This window comes from Anopheles moucheti, chromosome 2 (genome assembly GCF_943734755.1).
Source record: "Anopheles moucheti chromosome 2, idAnoMoucSN_F20_07, whole genome shotgun sequence".
NCBI lineage: Eukaryota > Metazoa > Arthropoda > Insecta > Diptera > Culicidae > Anopheles > Anopheles moucheti.
The window spans coordinates 45007645-45029198 of NC_069140.1; the positions used below are offsets into that span (position 1 = coordinate 45007645).

Consider the following 21554-nt stretch of genomic DNA (forward strand, 5'->3'; position numbering starts at 1 on the left):
TCACCCATTGTATGTATAGGACTCCCGAAACATATAGAACGTGTAAAAGGTAACACAAAAGCAGCAGCATTTGATCCTCACTTTTGTGAATGATCGTACTTTTAGGGACGTACAAGCTGTGGTCTAAAAGGGTACTGCTGTCCACGTAGAGAGACAGTCGTAGAATACCAGATAGCAAGCAACCAACCCGTTGTGTACAGTAGTGATAGGAATATTTGTAGATTCCGGATGCTGTGGGGTGGCTCTTGGCGCTCCGTACGATCGACACGCGATCCTACCGGGACCGGATTCGTACAGCGAAATAAATACATTACAATCCTACAGGGACGATATGGTACGAGAGGAAACGAAGAAACGGCAGCAAACGGACATTGCACAAACGAAACCGAGTTTAGAAAGCAGTAGGAATTAAAAAAAAAAACCACAAACACCCATTTTTGCCGATGTCCATGTTTTTGCATGGGATTTTTGTCCGTGTAGAGCCGTTGTGCCGTTTTTGGAGCTTTTATCCTTTTATTCGGTTTTGTATTGTTTGTATCCTCAAGCATCTCAGGAGCAAGTAGATCATAGCCGCGCGCGATCGTGCGTGTGTAGTTCGCGTGTATTTTGTGCGTGTGTAGCATAAGCACGTAGCCGTGAGCAAGTTGGTAGGGGAAGTGTAGCATTGTAGAGACCGGAAACCCCGGTACCCATAAACAAACCCGTGCGAGCAACTAATAGCCAAAGCGTGCAGAACCGTGTCCGTATTGCTGCTTTCCTTCGTTTCGCTCGTCGTGCCGGCCTGTCCTTCCTTGACTCGACTCAGCAAACGCACAGAAGAAAAGACCGGCCCCATAGCCGGTTCCTCCAACCGTACATATTGTGAAGGGAATTTAGAGAGGAAGAAGATGCTCATCAACTTCCAACACGCACCTCGGATGCACCTCTGTTGAGGGAAACGTTTGACTGTTTCATCTGCATTAAGGCCTATAGTTTTGAAACGCATAACCAAATTCATGAAGGCAATCTATAAGAAAAGCGAGAGGGCAGGGCGACAAAAGTCTTACATTTGGTCAGTAGGGGGAATATCATGAACGGCGGAAAATTACAAAAGAAAGTGAAACAAACCAAGCATTTCGAAAGCTGCAAATGAATTCGCGTGTGAAACGGAAGGGAATAAAGGGAGGAAAATATTAACCAAAAAATTAAACACCCGTTCATAAATTTATTTCCTTTATGTTATAATTATCATTTTGTTCTTTTCCGTTCAGATTTGTTTAAATTGTAAACAAATAAACAGAAAAAGTATATCCGAAAACTGATGATGGTAAGTAGGCTTTAAGCCAAAACTACTCACTCTGATATTGATTATGTACATATTTCTGAAACCCCGGCCATTCCATGACGACAATATATAAAAATTGAAAAACAACTATACCGTTGCCGCGCACACATTTGTTTTCAGATTTCCGATTGGACATTGGACGTGGACACCGCTCAGCATACGACGATACATCTTTCGTACGGATTGTCCTTGGACCATCATTGCGGGCGCATCCTTCATCTCGCTCAAACTTTCCGCCGGCTGATACGAAATTCCATACAAACCATACATACTTTGTTGTAAAGGCAAGAGTGTAATAAAAAAACGAACAAACAACCAATTGAAAATGCTAACAGCAATGCAAATTAAATATTGTCTTTCGACTCTAAAATTCGCGATTTTCGTTTCGCAACAAGCACCATCCGAAAGTATTTTTATTGGTAAAACAATATGTAAGTATAATGGGGGGTGTATTATTGAATAAACGTGGTTATTTTTGAACATTCTGTTCCATGAACTCCATCCGCACCATGTCGATCGTTCCACGCACATTATTTTCGTGTCTTGCGCATGCGTTTAAATCTCCACCAGTCGATGAAAAAAAAGCGTAAAAACTTGCCGTCGGCCGGTACGAAATTCCATACAAAACGGGCTGTTTTCAGATTTTCGACACCAAGAGAGCATCCAAAACAGGAGGTAACATGTATGTCCCTGCAGCGTGCATATAGCTGAACCGCTCACGCGTGTTAACATTGCCCGTGATAGAAGAGTTTCTCTCACGTTGGCTATTATTACAGGGTTCGTGGGGACTATATTGACATGTTCAGCGTGATGTTGTTTGGCTCGTTTTGGTGTCTCATATAATTGTCTCAAAAATCTCATATAATATAATACAATATAATCATTGGCAAGTTATCGTTGCCAGCAACTACATTCGACGGTCATTCGATAGCTCTACCGAATTTGTCAACGCATATAGCTTTTCCCGAACAAAGCATCACCGAGCTGGACTCGTCAATACATACGACGTGAACCCTGCATCGCACACCATCGCTCTCTTCAAGGTAAAGAATCCCCTCTCTCATTCGCATACCTCTCTTATAACGCGGGAGGCTTATCACACGGTGCTCGCATTTCGCATCGGCAGCCGATCTCGCTCTCACCATTCGAGCGATACGATCGCCGTGTGTGGCTATGTGTAGCGTGTGTGATCTGTATCCACATTTTACTCAGGCGAGGGGAACTGTTTGCTCTTCGGTATGATCGCCTTGTGTGGTTTTGTGTTGCGTGTGTATGCACAACTGAGATAATCAACTGCGTACCGTCGGCTGATACGAAATTCTATACAAAACCGGCTGTTTTCAGATTTCCAACACCAAGAGAGCATCCAAAACAGGAGCTGACATCAATTCCCCTCCAGTATGCATATTGCTGATCCGCTCTCACGTGTTATCGTTGCGCGTGGTAAAAGAGTTTCTCATACGTTGGCTATTATTACAGGGTTTTTGGGGACTATATTGACATGTTCAGCGTGATGTTGTTTTGCTCGTTTTGGTATCTCATATAATCGTCTAAAAAAAGCCAGAAATGGTAGGCTTCAATATCCTGAGAATGTCGTGCCGAAAAGAAGGAGTTTGAGTACACTGCATACTTCTCTTGCGTAGCCGTGTAACCGGGCCGATATAGCTAGTCAAAGAGAAACAAATGTTTTATATAACCAAGGATATATAAAATCCAAGGATATTTTCGATCAAACTGTTTCCTTTTTAATTAGATTTTGTGTTATAAATTAACTCTGCTGCTCAATTTCCAAAAATCGCACAATCGGCACAAATTGTTTGGGGCCCCCAACACGGCGAGGCCCTAGGCGACCGCCTACTCTGCCTACCGTTTGATCCGCCGCTGAGCGCACGGTCTCTCAGTCGTCATTGCATATTATTTTGAAGAGCTTTTCCTTTCGTCGAAGTCTCTCCGCTCATGCGATCGGAGCCACCAAAAAGCGACCGGTTTTGTGATTTCTGACACCAAGAGAGCATCCACGAAAGGAGATAACATCAATCTGATCCGCACAAGGATCCGCCATGTTTGTACATAACATATTGATATCGCATACTCACGTTATCATTCGCTTTGATGGTATTGATCAATCATCAGAATGAGAGATCTTCTACGATTGGCTAATAGTTACACATACTATCAAACCAGGGAGAGCCATCGATAGAGTAAATAGCTCAGGTACTGTGGCGAGAATCCTGCATCTCGTTTCATCCATCCAGTTCCTACAGTGCGTTTCATAATTATACAGCAGGTAAGTTTTTTAATTATTGGGAGTAGGAAACATGGAGTGCCACTATTTCCGAAGACATTGTTCATTGTTTATTGTTCGGTTATTTTGAAATATTTATATCTGTTGTCGTCATGGAATGTCCGGGGGTTTAGAAGGATTCCACATATAAATATATTCCATAAATATTCTACATTGTTATTTCCATAAAAATAAACTTGGATGGAGTCATGTGCGTGCTACAACATTTGGACGAACGGAAAGAGAGGAAAGATCAGTTGACGGATCAAGCGCTATGATCACTAGAGAGAAGGGTACAGCTAAATGAAATGATACCACGTGGGAAGGAAATTTGTGCTATCTCTTCGTTAGGATGCTCTCTTGGTGTCAGAAACCAAAATTTCCATCGTTTCTGAGCGTTTTCGACGGACGGATCGGCGCAAAATACGAAAGAGATGCAGGATCCGTTTTGCCTTTTCCCCCTTCACTCTAATGCGTTTGATAGGAATGTGACACCGACAGGCAGACGTGATTAATGCCATTATGCGAGAAAAAAAAGTTGTATTGAATGTATGGTGAGAAGTGTTACTTCCAATTGTGGATGCTCGCTTGGTATCACAAGTAACAAAACTGGCCGATTCCGGGGCATTTTGTCCCAACTTCACATTTCGCCAGGGACCTCTTGTGGTACCCTTCGGAGCCCCCTCTAGCAAAAGGAGACTGGGCCAATGTATTCAACTACTACACACATTTTTGGGGCCCCCAACACGGCGAGACCCTAGGCGACCGCCTGCTCCGCCTACCGTTTGATCCGCCGCTGAAATAATCCTCAGACGTACTTGTCTTCAACGCCACCTTTGCCAACTGCGCATGAATTTACCACAGCCTAAGTCTCAGAAGAGCGAGAAGGCGGTACAATGTACAAAAGGGATAGAATGAGATTCCGCCGGTACTGGTAGTTGCTGGGTAACATTTGTTCCTTGGGTACGCGGTTAAAGATAATCGCCGCGAACGAGAGAAACGTGAAGGGCAAAGAGAGCGCGAACACTAAGGCATTGGTGTGTGCGTGTGACCTTGCTCCTCTTAAACGCAAAGTCCCAGGTCGTTGCTTCTCCAGCAGGCAATACCCAGGCTCTGGGGTCAGCCAACAACACGGTTAGGTTAGGTCACGCCGTGCGCTTACAGTTCCGGAACCGCATCCAATTTGGCAAGCCAGTGCCGGATTATTTTTTTGCGATCGAAGCAACCGCCGCATTCGTAATGTATCGCGATTGTGCGGCTGTGTGTGCAGCAGTGCTAATTTTCGGTTAGGCTACTTTTTAAGTGATTGTGCGTGCTGGTTTTTTTTACGAACGCGTTCGTCTAATTAACGTCCCAAAAGTTAATGTGCGTGTGTGTATTTTTTTGTTTTTAACGCACAACAAATCACCACATGATTCATCGGTGTTCATCGGTGTAGTGCACGGTGCAATAGTGACGAATTCCATCCAACGGTACACCGCAGTGCTGCACAACGTGCAGGAAATGTGATTCCCTTGCCCCAACATCAAAAGCGGGAAAAAAAGGCCAAAGGGCTGTGTAAAAAGCGCGCCGGTGAGAGATAAGCGAAAATGCTCCCGCTAAGGTGCGTCTTGCTGCTATTATTGTTCACGTGTAGTTTTGCTTCTGCGAGCGAAAAACGGTGCGTTGTTCCCCTTCAGGTTTGCACGCGCGTTCTTCAGTGTGTGCGTGTAATGTCTTCGCTTGCCGAAATGTCAGATGGCAAGGGTGTGCGCCGTTGTGCGTTTGTGATTACAGGGGTTTTCGCGGAGTGTTGTTAGTTTGAAATTAACGGGTGTATTCACATTTTAAAAAGATACAAATGACGCAAATGGTTTGGTTTCTTGCACTTGTTGGTTTCTTTCTTGTGTATTTAAATGTTGCTGATGCAAAATATATTAAATGTGTTTTTTTTTGCGACATTCTACTGCGAGGACAAATTAGTATGTGCTCTTTTGATTCCCATGTGGTCTTCGACAACGGACTTCAAATACGATCTTTGCTACGGTTCCGTACCATCTACTGCTCACCCTACTTGCGTTTCCGTCCGTTACATTGAACTAGATAGGTTCTTTTCTTGTGGTAATGTGGTATATGAGTTCGCATCGTGTCTGTCAATCTTATAGTCCTTTGAAGGTTGAACGAATCTTGAATGTAGATGAGTTGTGTGGATTTCTGCAAGACAAATGTAATCTGCAAAACTTCAGCAAGTTCTACATCAAAGACCTTGACCAGGCGTTGATCGTACATTTTTTTAACTTCCACCATATAATATCCGGTGTCAAATGCTCTCTTCGCAGCTCCAAATAGCCTTTTTATTTGTTTCAATTTTCCCTTTTACTGCAACAAATGCAAACTTCTTTTCTTGCACCTTCCTTAACGAATGTGTCCCACATTTTTGGAAGCTGTTAGCAGCTGGTCAACTATTAAAAATAAGCAAATAATAAACAAATATACACCACTTACACCCCCGAGAGTAACCCTGCAATCGGAGTACTAGCTGCTTATCTCCCCACTTCTCAGTTGCAATTGCGCGGAAAAGGGGGATATCGCTGTCAAAAACCGGACCGCTCACATCCACATACGAACCACATCAGCTCCACGAAAGTTGAAGCGAGACAAAGCGTCTGAAAAAAGAAAGAGAAAGGGCAACCGTCGGACCAGCAGCCAGCAGCAGCAGCAGCAGCAGCAGCATCAGTTTCTATTGTTTCTTGCCATCAACGGCTGCGCGGGTGCACAACGAACGTCTCGTCGTGCAGTATTGGGCTCCGGCCGCCAAGAAACACTGCACGAAGAACCGTCAGTGAACCAGTGTTACGGGCACCCCAAACAATAGGCGGGGTACGACGGTGCGTTGGGTGCGTGTGGTGAAAAATTTTCGGTACCGAAAAGCAAAGCAACCGTCGAGCTTTTCTTCCAAGAAGCCCACCTACGGAAAAAACAAAAAGGGCGTGCGCGCGGGCTAACGACACCAAACTATTATCGTTTTTTGCCCAGCTTTTCCATCACCTTTTGGGGTTGACCCTACAGCAAACAGCAAAAAAAAACCAGCCCTTTTGTTGTGCATTGTGTGACAGCGGTGTGCGTTTGTGTGTGCGTGAAAGTTGTTTTTCCTCCCTTGTTGTTGTTGCTTTCGTTCCAATTTCTGCAAACATTCTAAACATGGACGCAGTGAGGGAAAACCAACATCCTTTAGCAATGACAACCGTGCGTTTGTCCCAAGCAGAAGCACAGGGGTGAGTTTTCCCTGTTCGCACATTTTCGTCGCTGCTCGCAACGCCTGGCGGAGACACAGTGCGGTTGTGCGTGTGTTTTCCTTCACACAGTGTCAGCGAGGCGAATAAGATAGAGCGGGTGGGTGTGGGAAGATTTTCCCAAGAAAATCGCGCTCAAACACACGTAAACACAGGCGCGCACACACCGCGCGCAAGCAAACGGTGCGGTCATTTCCATCGCTTCATTCCGCCTTTTTGACAGATCGTTTTGGTGGACGACCGATCATCGGTTTCCACCCGCTACTGTGTGAAGCAGGAACACAAGAGGGGTGGGAAATGCGTGAAAAACGTTGGGGGTTGTTTTAGAAGTATTTGTAGGTGAGTGTGTGTATCTTTTCCTAAGCTGTGTGGTAGTTTTCCGGGTAAAGTTCTCCGTGTTTCGTACACTGCCACATTCCATTGGGATGTTGTGTTTCTGCACTTGAGTTTCCCGCGACTGAACGTGACGAAGAAAACATTCACGCAGACTCTGGGTGCTTATGTCTGTCTTCCTTCAGGGGGTTGTTTGGGGTGTATAGGGCATGGAAAGCGGCACACACCTTTCCCCTCCCAATCCGTGCGCGTTGCGTGTGTGCATTAAATGGTCTCGTAATTAATTTCGTACCACCGTGCGGTGTCTATCAGCAGCAGTAACAGCAGCCGAAGCAACTAACAACACCAATGCCACCTTCGATCGGGAAGAAAGATTGAGGTGTGCGAAAGGAAAATAAATCGTTCGTGGGTGTGCATTGTGTGCCCGTGTGTGTGTGTGTGTGTGTGTGTGTGTGCGGGAAACGATATGGTGGTACTGCATCCGTAATCGCAAAATTGCACCGAGCATCATTTCCCACCATCATCATCATCACCATCATTACCATTCCCGCGTGTACGCATCATCTGCACCTCGTTCGGAGTCACCCACGCCGTCATCCGGCTGCACGTGCTGCTGGGCCTGATTGTGTGTGTGTTTGTGCGAGAAGTATGTGCGGAAATCACTGATTCCGCTGTGTGTGGAAAACATCACTCGCTAACGTCGTTCCCTGTTCCGAGAGGAGGCAGCAGAGCGATCTCAGGCAGCGGCGGCAGTCTCTTGCGACCCGGACGCGCGCGGTGTTTGTTATCGAGTTCTCGTCCCCCGGTAGCGGGATGGTGGTAGAAGCGCATTGGTGATACAGTGTTGCCGGGCGGTAAACAGCATTTTCCCCGCAAGGATTTAGCTTGATGCTGCTCCAAACCGACAATTCGCAGCGGCCGCATCGATATCACACGTCGTAACCGCCGGTTCAAGGTGAGTTTGTGGAAGTAAGATTGTTTCTGTTTTTTTTCTGGCCATTGGAACTCCACTTGTGTGAAAAAGTGCGTTAAATTCCGATGCGTTAACGTGATTTATGAGTGTTCTAACGCTCTACCGTAACGCACACCTTTTGTGCTTTCCTTCCCTGCAAAAATAAAGTTAATTACACTAGCTGGAAACTTTGAACTTTCTGCACCTCTGCTCTGTACCAATGGCGTACAAAGTATCCTCATCGTTTTCATTACAACGGAACTGTTCCAATGTTTCCCAAGCCACGGAACCATCGTTCTCTCTGATGCTCAAGCCGTGTGTATCATAAAGCAAACACAACCTACAATACCTCACCGACCGTGCGGAAAAATCTTAAACGATGGACCGAGAACCGAACACGAGGAAGACGGAGCGTGCTAGAAGAAAGAAGTGTTATTTGCTAACGGCGGCATCCCAACACACAAACCGGAGATCCGCTTAATTCTGTCGTTGCGAACGAAAAGAACGAAAAAACGAAAAAACGATAAAAAAACGATGCGCAGATGTTTACCGACCGCGGCACGATAACAACACCGTCCCATTTTTGTGTGCGGTTTAGGTAAAAGTTAGGAAGCTGCCCAACTTCAATAAAAGCCGCCGGCCAATTGCAAGCAAACCCAAACGGGGGCACGGTGGGTGGGCGAAATTGACCCCCGCAACAGTAACAACAACGGGGTAGCATTGTTTATGAAGGGCTGTGGATGTGTCTTTTGGATCCTATGCTTCTTGTGTGATCCCGCAATGCTTCTTCGGGCTTGGGCTTAGCCAACCATTCGATGGATTGGTTCACTGATCACTTCCGTATATGGGTGGGAAAACTGATTGCAGGTGTCCCCCTCATCACGTGTAACCCGTTTTGGGGCGAGTTTTTCGCATCAACGAAATGTAGTAAGTCTTTGCGCTGTTGGCTGTTCTGTTTCCTGGATGTCGAAACATTGAAGATTCTATAGCGCTACGTGCAGTGGAGGATCAATCCCCTTGGAGGCCCAGGGCGGAATTTTTAAAGGGGGCCTATAATTTTGCTACGGCATTATCGGTGTTAGGAAGGTGCACTTCAAACATGATTTAACAACACCAGCAAAGTCTCGGAAAGAAAGATCTCTTGCGTACACCTCAGAGTTCTGTTGCGTAGCCCCTCTATATATAAACGTTTTTTAGCGCTAAGGAGAACCATAACGCCACTACTTGGATCACATTTTCTACGATTTACGTTCATTTACGATTCCTGATTAGTCCAACGCCTTCTACGATTTTTCGCCCAAGGTACAGTTTTCAATCGGTTTACTTTACGGAAACAATCAGAGAAATTTCTTTGAAACCTGTTTCGCTCATGTTGATGTTTTAGGCGATGAACAACACAATTGTTTTCAGATTTGCGAAACCAGGAAAGCATGTATTTCAAGAGATGACACCTGCAGTGTGGAATAAATTTGCCCATCACTATTGCATTGCATACTATCAAACCCGTGAGAGCGATCGCTAGTGTAAGGAAGATCGATAAAACGGAAAGCATCCTTCATCTCGCTCAAACTTTCTGTCCACTGGTACGAAATTCCATACAAACCAGCTATTTTCACATTGCCGATATCAGAAAGGCATCCACGGAACAGGTAGCACCTTGTACAGCAATTTTGGTCGAAAACCGCCGAAAGGTATGCAATTTTTAAACACTAACTTTCCCGTTGGTGGAGAAAAAGTTCTTCGAAAACTACCAGTTTCCGAATGTATAGTACCAGGAAAGCATCCACGGAAGAGGTAACACCTGGTAATTTTGCCCGCCTAAAGGTATGCAATGTTTAAACACTAACTTTTCATACAAACCAGCTGTTTTCAGCTATCCGATACCAGGAGAGCATGTTTTTCAAGAGGTAACACCTGGTACCAGCCGAGCAAGAACAAATCACGCGCTTCCCGGTAGTTGCAATCCCAAGTTGTTGCATGTAAGATGTTGCATGCCAGATGTTGCGCAACATATGTCGCGCAACATATGTTGCATGCCAAATGTTGTGCAACATATGTTGCGCAACATATGTTGCGCAACATGTGTTGTGCAACATCCTGGTACTCGGCTGGTACCAGGTGTTACCTCTTAAAAAACATGCTCTCCTGGTATGGGAAAGCTGAAAACAGCTGGTTTGTATGGAAAGTTAGTGTTTAAATATTGCATACCTTACGGCGGAAAATTGGTTGCAAAGTTAGTGTATAAACATTGCATACCTTACGGCGGAAAGTTGGTTGCAAAGTTAGTGTATAAACATTGCATACCTTACGGCGCAGTACCAGGAGCTACCTCTTCCGTGGATGCTCTCCTGGTACTATACATTTGAAAACTGGTAGTTTTCGAAGAAATTTTTCACGACCAACGGGAAAGTTAGTGTTTAAAAATTGCATACTTTTCGGCGGTTTTCGAAAAAAATTGCTGCAAAATTTTGCTCGACCAACGGGAAAGTTAGTGTTTAAACATTGCATACCTTTCGGCGGTTTTCGACCAAAATTGCTGTACTAGGTGCTACCTCTTAGGTGGATGCTCTCCTGGTACTATACATTCGGAAACTGGTAGTTTTCGAAGAAATTTTTCTCGACTAACGGGAAAATTAGTGTCCTGGTCCTGGTGCAATTTCGTTCGTACTTTAAAGTCACAAAGTCGAATCTTCTCTGCATTTGATTTATCACATAGAAACAAATGTTTTATATGAGGAAGATAGTTTTGATCAATTGTTTACCTTTTTAAATAATTTTTTTGCTATAAATTAACTCTGCTGTTAAATCGCACAATCGGCACAAATTTTGGGGCCCCTAACACGGCGAGGCCCTAGGCAACCGCCTACTCCGCCTACCGTTTGATCCGCCGCTGCCTACGTGATATGTTCAAGAGCTTCACTCTCTATTAAGGGCAAACCCGTGTACTCTAGCGGCTCCTCCATTGTCCTTCCACACATACAGGGCTAAAAATCCTCGCGAGCATCTTCCTCTCGCATTAGGCTTCATCAGTTTTGGACAGGGTCCATGTGTCAGAGCTTCCCAGCTTCATTCGCTTCACGGCAAGTGTTTTGAGTTTCAATCAATGCCGTTGTCGGAGCTGACCCAAGACATGTGACATTTTTTAAGGACCTCGAAGCATGCGCTCCCCTAGCTGTATGTCACCCCTGCGTAGATTAGGATTTGTTAGCACCATCGACTTGGTTTTTGCCTCGTTAATCTCCAACCCGAGGATTTCTGCCGCTTGAACAATTATACGGTAAGTATTCGCTATGTAGGAGAGCCGTAAACCAATGATGTGTATATCATCAGCGTATGCCAAGATCGGGATTAACTTATGGAAGATGGTCCCCGAAGTTTCCACCTCCGAGTCGCGGATGACCCTCTCTCTAGCGTTAGGACTGAAGAGCAGACAAGCTAACCCACCTCAGACTATTGCTAATAGAAAACAACCTTGAAGAGTGATAAGCATAAATTAAGAGGAAAATTAGCAGTCGTTAATTTTGACTTGCTTACACCGCAATTTCGAAGCATGCTGATGTTCCCTTAACTTACTGTGTAATTAAATTAAAATGGCCAGTATCATATGACGATCACGAGTGGAAAAGGTGGATTTTTATAACTTTATTCAGGTTCAGATCAACATCTTGCATCTCGTGATAAGAGGATTAATATTTTGGTTATGAGGTTTTGTTGTTAATTAGCTAATTTTTCAAATTGAGCCCTTTTTTAAAATTGTATATACTTTGTTTAGACACTGAAACTAATAAAAGAGAATTGACTTTTTAATTGCTATAGATTTTCCTCTATAGTGGCACTACAATCTCAAGAAGTTTAGGCCTGCCCTTTCTGACTTTCTTTAAATTTATTTCCCCTTAGCTGGATGGTCAGTGATGATGCGTAAGGGAGATTATGGTACCGGTCCGGTTGGGTAAATCCTCTACATGTGTTTTGTGTTGTGTACATATAATTATAAACATGTCCCAGCAAAGACACGCCCTTATCACGCTGCATCACACCGTTTAAAAGTTACGTTTAACCATCGCAATGGGACGTTTTGTCGTAAACACGTCCCAAACGATTGTGTTTCGATTTCGATAACTTTCAACATGTGTAAAACAAGCATTTGTTCCATATCGTCCAATCGTAACAATCTCGCAATGCATCATATCGCTGTAACCTTGTCATCGGGCATGACTTGGCGTGTGTACCGTACACACCTGGGTCGTAGGAACCTCCCGTTTCCCCGAACGCGCCGGCAATGCAATCTAATCTTGCCCGGCCGAGTGATAAAAGGCGAAAACTGGCTGACTCCATCGCCCAAGGCTTCCCAATCCGGAATTATGCTCGATTAAGTCGGAAGACACTGGCCATGTCGATGGGGCCGTTCGGACGAGCGAAGCGGACAACTGTGCGGAGCGAACGTTTGCCGGCCGGACAGTACCACCACCGGTACGCTTGTCAAATTAAGTAATTCGATCCAATTACATTCGTTCCTGTCAGCGGGACGTGGTGTCCATCTGTTCCCGCTACGGAGGAGTGAACCCTTGCGCAAGGTGCGAAAAGGCGGTACAGTGTGGTGCCGGTAAGCGTAGCGCAACTGGACACTACCGATGACCTCATTAATCTGGAGAATATGCCGAACCATTCCCACCATGGAGCTCTATCTGCTAAACCTCCTGTCGTTCCTTTTCGGTTCCGTTTCGGATCACACATGGCACTGGCCCAGTCACATTTATTTAATAAAATTCCTTCTTTTCATCGGTTTAAATTAAAAGTTGTATCATCAGGTTGATTGGGGCAATACAATTAGTTATGAAAGATTGCAAACACTGCACTAGTTGGACGGATTAATGCTTTAAACCAAATAAACATCTATCGCCTGTATCGCGGTTTCAGCTTGTGCGCTCGTTCGTGTCCGGCAATCTCATCTTCAACATTGCTCCCATCGGCATTTGCCTTTGCTGCTGCTGCACGCTTGCATGAGGGAAATTGCTTTGGCTCGCGTGACCTCGCGGCTTAAGGGCGCCTGATGTAAACAAATCTGCGAACTGCGCTGGCCCCTCCCCTCCGAGGCCCAGCTACATCGAGCGAAAGTGTTTGCGATTTTTATGCGATAATTAAAACGTGTCGACAGTGACCGTACTATTTGCTCCTGCTATTGGCGGCAAGCGGACTCGTTGCAAAGTCACGAACCTTCCGCACTGTGGAGGAGTGAAGTACACCGGTCAGGCTTGGTCAGTTCAATTGATTCCGCCCGGTTAGGACCACCACCACACACAGGACCAGGTCGTACACTATGGCGCCGCGTGGTTTGCCTTCGAAATTACCTCCTTACAATGTTTGAAGATTTTCAATTTTTGTAGAAAAACTACAGATTTCCATTTCAGTTTCTATTTTAAACAAAACAACTGGAACAGACTACAAAAATATATTATGCATCGTTCCTAAACGATCTTGCATGTATTTGGCTTAGCATCGTACTCGGTATCACGACTACGTGGCGCTAGGCTCGTGTGCTAATCGGTACTGATTGATGTTAATTGTACTGCCGACGTCAATCGAGTTGTTTAATTTTGGTGAGAACCGGTCTAGTACCGTCACGGTTGTTCAACAAATGGCTCAAAATAAAGCAGCTTGAAACTTTCAAAATAAGTAGAGCCCAGGGGTTTAAATCATTAGCAGATTGCTTTCCAAGTTTGATCGAAAATGGAACTTGTGTAAATGATGGTAGCGGCGCCGCTCTTCACACGTACGGACTAGGTCAAGATCCCACCGGGAGCAAGGACTGACTATCCCGGTTACGTGGTTAAAATAAGTCGATACGGTCTGGCTTCGTTCTAACGAAAAAAAAGAATAGAAATAGTTGCAAAGGGTTTGTCAATGATTAGGTCAATTATAGAACCGTGTTATGTATTACTATTTTACTGAATTTTTCGTTTTTATTTTTCGTTTTGTAATTTTCTTTCACATCTAGATCGAAACGATGGTTTTGGTACATTCGCTAGTATGCAGTATTCATCATAAAATTGTGGAAAATGAAAACGTTATTTGAAACAGTCTTGCTCATATCTCGTGCTTATTAAAAAAAATCTGATCTAATTCAATAAAACAATTTCGATATTAAAATAAACGAAATAAACAATTTCGATATTAAAATAAACGAAATAAACAATTTCGATAATAAAATAAACGAAATAAACAAATTCGATAATAAAATAAACGAAATAAACAATTTCGATACAATAACAACGCTTATTTTATGTATTCGAATAATGATTTAAAGCCCCTGGAGTCCACGGTATGTAAGGAATCTGGCGGAGCGCATGTTTAAATGTTTCGAACAGGTCCTACAGGCCATAGAGGGGAAAATGAACTATTTAACTAATTTTGTTTGACTAAAACAATATCAGTTCTGCAATAAAATTTATTAAAATTTACCAAATGCACACATTGATCAATGTTGCTGCGAGGAAGAAGTTTGGAAATTTATTTGCTGCCTCTACAAGCGAATCTTCCCTGAAATGAGTTGTGTAATTATGGACCATGGAACTTGCATAGTAATTGAATTACTTTAAATTGAAAATAACTTGAAACAGAGCACGTCCGTGAATGGTTGTTCGTCTTGGCCATCCAAAACTAAATAGATTCGTTTATGAAATGTTCATCTGATTAGCTCACCACCGAATTGATTAGTCGTTTCTATTGTTCCATGTCAAAAAATGCTCTTCATTCGTTGTGTTCAGCAACGCTGACGCGCTAATGAGCAACGATGTTTGCGCACAAAGGTCCGTACCGAATGTTTGCAAATGGGTCGCAACGATCCTTTTAATTCCTTTACTTCCGTTGTTTCCTTTACCGCAGTTTTCCTTGTTACTCGACACGTCTATGAAGAAGAAAGTGTAGATCTGTCGGTAATTGGTCACTTCTGGTGGTAAAGTTCTAATACGGCTCCAAGCGGCACCCTCCTTGCGAGGACCAGCGATAACGTAGAAACGCAAATTTATGTTTCAATCCTGCAATGAATGCAAGGCTGCACCCATTTAAGAGTGTATCCCTTTCCATGGAGTGATCTATGGATCGGCTGCTGCTGCACAACACATGCCGTTCGTTTTGGTTTGAGGGAGTTTTGATCCCCGTTTTTTTATGCAAGAGCTTCTTCTGCTATGAATCATACTGCCCTTGCCCATGGGTGAAGTGGCAGTGTCGACACGGTCGAACGATGGTGTCCTAACTAACCGAACCACTAGTTCATTTCCGGTGTTGAGTATGTTGGCTCTCTGCGCTCGGGACAAGCTTCGGTAGAAGTCCTTACCGTTCCCGGCCGCCGAATACCTACCGAACGTATCCCGTGTCCCCTGTGGTCCCTTCGGGCTAGGAAAGGAAAGGTGTTTGGATATAACGAGTTCACAGCATTTGCTGTTCTCAGTGGTTAGGGCACCGCACCGTTACAGTAATGTCCTCATTCTTTTTTTTTCTCCAAAACCCTCCAGTACCGTGACACCGTTCAACAGACAGACATAATCTCGCTTCTCGTAGCTTCTTCTTTCACTCTGGGGACAATTTTACCACTTCGGATCCTTAACAACTACACCTAGCGTTTCTTAAAATAGAATTATTTTAACACGGGGAGTTTAGTGTAGTTTTATTTTCGCTCAATTCAACATTTTGCACAATGAAACCGTCCTTTTTTAGATAACTTTTATAAGATTCTTTTATGTAATGTTTTATTCTTTACTTTTCATCTCGTCTTTAATGCAATTCTTCGCATTCTGGAGCATAAATTATTGCCCACACAAACTGTACCTGATACCTTTTATTAGAAATAACTGGTAGGGTCCGTACTGCAACGGTTCGATCTTTAAAAGCGTGTGATTGGCCCTATGCCAAAGGCGCCACCAAGCAGACCGACCGAAGAATACAGCCAGAACAGGAAACGAAGTGAGTCGATTTCCTCCGTCCAAATGCTGCTCCGTTGCGGGGAGAAAATGCAACGAATGGTGGACCATCGTATAATTAACAGAGAATAGTAACAAAACCGACCGGGCTTGCTTTCCTGTTTTCTTAAAAATGTAGCAGCGTGTTTTATTGCGAAAAATGTTTGTTGTGCACGCTCGACATGATTCGGCTTCGACTTCGGCACTGCAACATTTTTAAGGTCGATTCGTTATTTGCGTCCTTCATTTCTGCCAGTAGAATGAAAGTGCTTGACAAAACTGGTACAAAGTTCGTAAATTGCTTCACAATCTTCGGTAGAATATTCGAAATTGAATACAATTACAGGAACGAACAGGAATAGGAAATTTCCCCGATACGTATTTGATTAGTGGACTTTCGTGTAAAATGAACCACATTTTGTGAAGCTCACGCAACACCTAAGCTTACGTGTTGTTCTACTCTATTTTATTACCAAAACTATAACTCATGGAGGCAATTAAATATTTGGAAAAAAGCGTCATAAAATATTACAGTGATGGGACAAGGCAACGATTCGAACTGTTACCATTTTCATATAATGCTCCATTATTCGCTTTTACACGCTACTGTTTGGGGTAAACCGAAGTGAAACAGCCAGCGGTGGGACGGTCTGTTTATATAAGGCTGTTCCGCCAGGTCTCAACCAATCCTTTTGCCGACAAACAAAACCGTCGTACATAAGGCTGATGATAAATACCACATTCCACGGTGGTTTTCTTTTTAATGCCCAATGCTTGGAGCTCATCAATCATCATGCACAACCTAACGCACGCAACGCATTTCTTCTTTCCCGGGTCGGCCAAGTCGGTTTTTGGTCTAATGTTTTGGAAGGACACTTTGGGCACAGCAACAGCAACAAAGAAATGTAAATTATTTGCCTCTGTTTTTTTTTTTGCGACGGGTGACACAATTAGCAGCACCAACCGCTGGCTAACACAAATGGGCCCCAAAGATGATGAGTTGAATCAACATTCAACAACACCTTGCCTTGGCGCAACTTAGCGCACGATCGATACACAGTGGAATGGTCAATATTGTGTTTGCAAAACTGATCGTTCGTAAATTAGTATCGGTTTTAAAATAGCTCGAATCAAAGCAAAACGCTTCCTCGATAATGGAAGATTGATCGTTATGGCAAACCAATTAGAATGATTGTAACAAAAAAGCTTAGCTAAAGTGTGGCAATTTTGAGCCCTTTTTAGCGAATAAAGACGTATATAAAAATTGATCTGTGTCAGGCAATTCTGAAAGATCTTTTTTTTTTAAGAACAAAATAAAGCCCGTTTTCTAGAACTTGGTCCGTTCTGGAGTGTAGGTAAAGTGCACGGACAAGAGAGAAATTGAGAATAATTCATATTTGCACGGTTACTATTTACAAGAGCTACTTCTCCATACACTTCACTAAGCACCATAGCCTACCTTTAGGCGCGAACAGCAATGACAGCATAAAAGACATGATATTAAAGGCCCTCCTTCTCTCTCTTCTCTCTTTTTCTATCTCTGACTATATCTTTAGTGTTGTTATCTTATCTAGTTTGCTTATTTTCTATCTCTTTCTCTCTCTCTCTTTTTATCATCCGTCCTGTTTCCCTCCGTTGACTAAAAGTTAACAAGCTGCAGAAAGGGAAAAGCCATCTCAGCTAGAAACCATTAAACTGATAATGAGGCTTTCTTCGCTGCCACTATCGCTTCGGGCGCACTGTGGCATTATGTGTGTGGCCTACTTCCTGACTGCAGGATGCGCCTCCATTCGTTTAGCATTTCGTCCCCCCCCCCCCTACCTATCCCTGGTCATTTATGGCGCGGTGTATGACAGCGGACGAGTTCAAATATCATTTGTTCGCACCATCCACCATTCTGTGGCCACACGGGGGGGGGAGTATGTTTGCCAAAGGATACCTACCGAAGGATCCTGCACCGCACCACCTCAAGGACATTCACAGTCGAGTGCCATTAGTGGAGTGGAAACCGGTGCGAGCTTCCATTCAGCCCCAATAATGATGCGGATCGGATCGTACGGTTTTTTTCATACAAAGGTAAAAATAGCTCTGCGATTGTGTGGGGTTGTGCGTATCCTGGCCAGTGTGCTTGCAGAGGGTACGTGGTGTGGAGTAGTGCCTTTTTTGTTGTTGTACTATATCCCCCTCAGGGGGCACGCTTTCAGTTTGCGCTGCTGATGGGCCGGAAAGCTATTCACTTCGGTGAAGAGTTGTGTAAGACCGATTATGGGCTCGTGATAAGGAGTATGCAAATCTTGCACCAAAAAGCCTCACACAAATTCACCCAAGCGATGCGAATTGTATCGTACATTAAGTTGCCAATAGCTATTAGCATTACAACCTAGCATTAGAATAATGCATTGATAAAACGGATGGAAAACAGATCGCGAGAACAACATAAGTCTTTTGAACATTATTTTTAAATCACAACATTCTTTGTAGGTATTATAAAGCTTATGGTACCTTTACGGTGCCCTTTACCACCTTGTTCCAATTATTCTTCTTGACGCTTTCGTTGGGGCTCGTCGTCGAAAATGATCCATCCCATGCCAAATTTTACTATAAATTGTAATCAGATTAAAACCTTCTTGCTGTTTCTTGACGATATTCTAAAAAGGAAGGGAAAACATTGTTTCCGTGAAGAACAGTAAGAATTTGGGAGCTTTCTTTACCTGTTGCGTCCAGTTGTCTCGGTTACTTGAGGCTTGTGCCATACTACATTGCGTCCCAAAATGGCGGTTTAGAAAATTTAAAGAACCTGAAAACTAAACAACCAATAGCCTAAGGAACAAACAAAAACAAACGACGATGGGGCACCAAAATTACAGCCGCACAAAGGTTTTTCATAATATTGGCTGGCTAATTATAGTATGAAGCGATGAACGTAGGATGATTTAATGACAGTTTACTTGAAAGACAAAAATAGGTTTAGATACACTTTCTCGTGTATTTGTTCGAATAGTGATCTGTTCACAACATGGCTCCATCATTTCTTATTTTATTTATTAATCCATCCACCCTATCAACAATCACCTGTGGATGCAATTATTAAAATAATGATTCATGATATGAGAAGCGTTTAGCATCATGCACTGTGTTAACTTATAAATAGTGCTACAATAGTGCTAAAGAGTATAAATCTACAGTTATTTATTGAAAGTAAATTCGATTTGTTTGTCGTTTGGATGTTGATACCGATCTGAGCTGATGATTAGTTATGGGAATTTCGTTCCATTCCTTCTGTGGAACGTTCGAACCTAGGTGCATACAAATTCATAAAGTAGGTTTCTTTCACCTACATGGTTTGTTCGTCTTTCGAAGATTATAACGTTAACTTTTGCTTTTATCACTCTTGCTCAAAGCTTCAGTGAAATGTAAGCAACACTCATAGTAACAAGAATGTGCCCGAGTTTATTCAATGATCTTATGCAAAATTGATACTCTTTTTTAGATAACCATTCCAATAACCAATAATTTTATCTAAAACTGGGTACATATTGACTGAACGATGGAATAGATCAACGTCAAAGAAATTTTATCAAAATACGTTTATAAGACATGATCATTATAAGTTGTATTTGCGATCGGTTTGAATATTACACCGTTGAATATACTTCTTAACATACCTTACTTTTTCGGTTTGTTTGTTTAAATTTCTTCCTCTAGTTAATGATGTTTCCTGAGCTTCTATAAAAAAGAAATTGCGAAGAATTTCTAGTAACAAATTTATAACCAAAACTGTTTGTAAACCAAAAAGTTTTAAATTAATTATACTATACTATAATAATGGCAACGAATCAAAAACATATCACATAGGATTATTCAACGGACCTTTTTCGTTTATTTAAGAAAAGAATCTGGTGTTCCCTATTCGTTCCGAAAAAATGTAACTTTCCCATCACTACTGCTGATACGGTTGATCGTCATCAGATCGAGCTCTAGTATCGTATCGAGGAAACGTATACTGACAGGTGCAACGCAAGATCGCTTTGCCTGATCTTAGCTGAGCATTAATATGCACATCGACACCCAGGTTAGAAAACCTTCTGGTGCTTCTATACCATCAGACGCTTACTTTCAGTCCGGATTACGCTTCCGTTTTCGTTCATGTCATGGCTCTTTGAATCACATTCCAGGTGTTATTTGGCCATTTGTTGTAAGTAGTTTGACGTCCACTGTCCTGTACGCAGGGACCTCAATTAAAAAAAAACACCATCAATCCGGAAAGGCAACATGGTTGATTAATTCTAGCTACTCTGTGTTTTGTTTACTGTTTGAGAGGAATGTCAGCAAAAGTTTCCTCGATTCCGATAGTAATTATCTTACGTCCGTCTCCATAATTATTTTCTTCCCTCCCCAGACAGGAAGTAACTGACGTCATGGTTGCACCAAAAAAAAGTACCTATCCTTCCCTCTTGCATTGAACAACTTGTTTGATATCGAGAGCAGCCTCCGCCACGCAACGGCAAGGCATGTTCAGCTGTTCAATAAATATCCATTTTTATTTCGTATCAATGCGTTTGCTAAACTTCAATCGCGCCAAATTTTTACTTGCCGCTGCACAGAACACTATCCGCGGGTTATACACCGATATATTTTTGTTCTCACCCCCAATCACTTGTGTTGCGTAGTTTTTCTAAGTTTTCCGAAACTTTTTCCACTGCACTGGTGAGAAAAATATCTCACCAAATGAAGCCTACCCGGAGTATCGTAAGGCTCGTCTTTTATTGGGAAGTTTGTGGGCTGCCGTCTCGTTTACTGCGTCCCTTTTTTGTAACAGTCCTCGCAATAACCATCGAAGCTGCTGATGAGTGTAGTTTTACCACTTTCGGTGTGGTCAAACTTTTTTAATAAATCCGCCACAGTTTTTTCCCGAGAAAGCAAACGTTCCCGGCATTCTGCGTGACGGTTGAACGCAGTGTGGCATTGCGGTATGATGGAGGTGCTGACCTTGGTCTGTTGCACACGTAAGATATTTCACTTCTTTGCCAACCACAGATATAGAGGCTCGGTTAAGGAAAGGCTTAGCAAATGGTTCATTATTATTGGCGCATATTTCCATAGTGCGCAAATTCTTTCATCGAAGGAAAGTAAACAAACCGAGGAACTCTCTCTCTCTCTCTCCTTCGCTTGCCCCTTTGACGCGTCGAGAAAGATGAATCTTTTTCATACGATACGTTTTGTATCCTTTAGAATGGGCATTGATGAGAATTTTAAATTTTCATCGTATGCTTTCATGGTCATGGTGCTCCTTTTTCCATTTGAATGACCCAGATAGGTTAAACCAGGGGTCTTGAAACTTTTCACCGTAGTTGGGAGCCATTTACACATTAACTTTACGGGGCCATTTACACAGAGGCTGGAGGCCCCTTAGGTTGAACCATGATTGCAGAAT

The 21554-nt window shown here is 43.2% G+C and overlaps 1 protein-coding gene across 2 annotated transcripts in view; it reads left to right on the top strand.

The window, feature by feature from the left end:
- Positions 1-7797: 7797 nt before the first annotated feature.
- The window catches only part of LOC128309931 (1-phosphatidylinositol 4,5-bisphosphate phosphodiesterase), a 42487-nt gene continuing 28730 nt past the window's right edge, over positions 7798-21554 (top strand). For both annotated transcript variants that reach the window (XR_008288867.1, XM_053046443.1), the window contains exon 1: positions 7798-8168. The gene's annotated coding sequence lies outside the window, so the exon portion shown is untranslated. The remainder of the gene's footprint in view (positions 8169-21554) is intronic.